Source organism: Poecilia formosa, unplaced genomic scaffold, assembly GCF_000485575.1.
Source record: "Poecilia formosa unplaced genomic scaffold, Poecilia_formosa-5.1.2 Scaffold198, whole genome shotgun sequence".
NCBI lineage: Eukaryota > Metazoa > Chordata > Actinopteri > Cyprinodontiformes > Poeciliidae > Poecilia > Poecilia formosa.
The window spans coordinates 3999-6266 of record NW_006800137.1 but is presented as its reverse complement, the minus strand read 5'-3'; the positions used below and the strand labels follow the sequence as shown (position 1 = coordinate 6266).

General features: G+C 35.5%; 1 long non-coding RNA gene across 1 annotated transcript; it reads left to right on the top strand.

Moving 5' to 3' along the window:
• The first annotated feature begins 466 nt into the window (after window positions 1-466).
• Window positions 467-2262, top strand: LOC103148111 (uncharacterized). The gene is made up of 3 exons (XR_477318.2): window positions 467-859; window positions 2010-2072; window positions 2199-2262. It is a non-coding gene; the product is annotated as an uncharacterized LOC103148111 (long non-coding RNA).
• Window positions 2263-2268: the final 6 nt, after the last annotated feature.

Here is a 2268-nt window from a genome sequence, read left to right as displayed (position 1 = left end):
ACAATGTAACTTAACACATTTATATGTTCTTTTGCAGCCAGCTTATACAATACCAATCATGATGTAGATCAGCAGTAATTTACTTTTATTATGAAGAGGAAAATAAATGATCTTTTCTCACATGGACATTCTGCTTTGAAATGCAACTTTGTACTTATAAAATATATAAATAACTATAGTAATTACAAAAAATACCATTGCCATTTTTAAGGATATGCTAAATAAATAAATAAAAAGTACAGTCAGTCATATATGTCAAAATATTTCTGCCTCTAGACACAAGTGATTGAAGAAGATTTTATTAAACCTGATGGAGAGAATATAATTTATTGCCATTTGCACAGATAAGCAATAAAAGCACATTAAAAACTCAAGGAAGGTTTTTAAAAAGATAGAAAGGTTTTCCATTCAAAAACAAAACCTGAAGAACTTTAGAAGTACAGTCTTTAAAACTAAAACATGAGCTCAATTCCAATGCTTTACTTTAACTTATAATAGTTATCAGATAATTTAGAATGCTTTGTCATTTCATGTGAATCGGTTGTTGCTGTCCATGATACACTAAAAGGGAAAGAGGTGCGGTTTGATGAAGAGTAAGGAAATAAAAACGTTACAGCTAAAAATAAATTTGCTCAAAATGTAAACATGTTCATTTTAAAGTGGACCAGTGGCTGTAAGCAAATAGCAGGCTATGTACGCAAGAGGCTGGGCTTCACCGTCAATGCTCCACCCACCCGGTGCGTTCCCAGTAAAACGAGCGTTCCCGATAGAGGAACAGCTGCTTTGGTTTTGTTTGAGCAGAAGCTCTTAACGCGCAGTAAATTCTGCATTTCTCCGTGAGAAGGGTCTGTCCTCACTGGTAAGCTTTCTTCTCTTCTTTTCTGAGTTTATTTGAGCTGACGCACTTGCTAGAACTTAGACCAACACAAACAAAAACAGCTATGGTTTGGCGTAAAAGCAAATCCAATGGAGTCATCGCATTTCTAAGAAAGTCTTCCACGTTACCTGGTTTGCATGCAGTCAAGCCCACCTTTTGACACAGCCGGTTGAACTTTGCACGTTTTCTTGAGAAGATTTTTTTTAACTATTTTAAAATAAAAATATTTATTTTGGTAAATACTATCAAGCTATATCTTGATAGTGTCAATGTCTCAAAGAAATTAAGAAAACTTTACTATAAATTTTTGCTCACTTAAAATCTGTTTCTGTTGTTTAACTTCACAAAATTCATCTAAAGTCTGAGATTTTTGAGATGCTTGTGGTGTGACACACCCTAAAGTAAAAATGCCGGAGTTCAATGCAGATGCGGAGCTATGGGTGGGGGCTGGGGGCACTGATTTTAGTGACATGGTGGTTGTAAAATATTGAATAAAACGTTGTGCTATATGAGTGGCTTAATTTTCATTCTTAGATTTACCTTTATGACATACAAATTTACAACGTTTTCGCCGATATTGTCTCCAAGTGTATTCTGGGTAAAACATGTCGCCAACCATCCACAACGTCATCATCAGTCAGATACTTAGAAACGGATTGTAAACTAGGTAGATTGGAGTATTTGTACATCAAATATGAGTGACTTTTATTGGTATTTTATAAAATTATGTTTTCAGGAGCTTTGTTATTTTGGGTATAAATGGCCCGGTTATTAGCCCTGACGCCAACTTGTTCCGCCACTGGTTCCACGATCTTTACTGTGAAGTTAGCAATGAAATTGCTTGTCAATCCTACTATACGGCGCTTTTTGATGTTCCCATGCCATAATGTGGTATATTGGGGTAGATATATATATCTATTCATATACTTCCATGTACCATAAAACACAACCATTTAAAAGATTAATTTATTTAAAGTAATTCAATCTGATTTTTAAGCGCAATACTTCACTGTCATGTCCCCTTTATAAGTTTAAAGTTTTTCCTGATTAATTGCAAATGTTTTCTGTTTGCTTGTGATATCAAAAAAGTAGCTGCCTACTTTAAAGCTTTTTAACCCATTTCCCCCCAAAGTTGTCTGCCTCACAGGAACAATGACGAACTGCTGTGGTCTGCTCACTGAAAAGAAGGAACCAGGTACTCAGCTGTTTGAAAGCAAACTACACTTGGTTTCTTCTCAGAAAGTCTTTTAAGCACAGAAACTGTGACGTGTAATAAGATATATTTCTATGGTTCAATCATGTCCTTGTTTTGCTGCTTTAGTTCCTCTGAAGAGCATTGATGCTCAGCTGGAGGTGAAGGACCATGTAGCTACTCTGGTCTCCACTCTGAA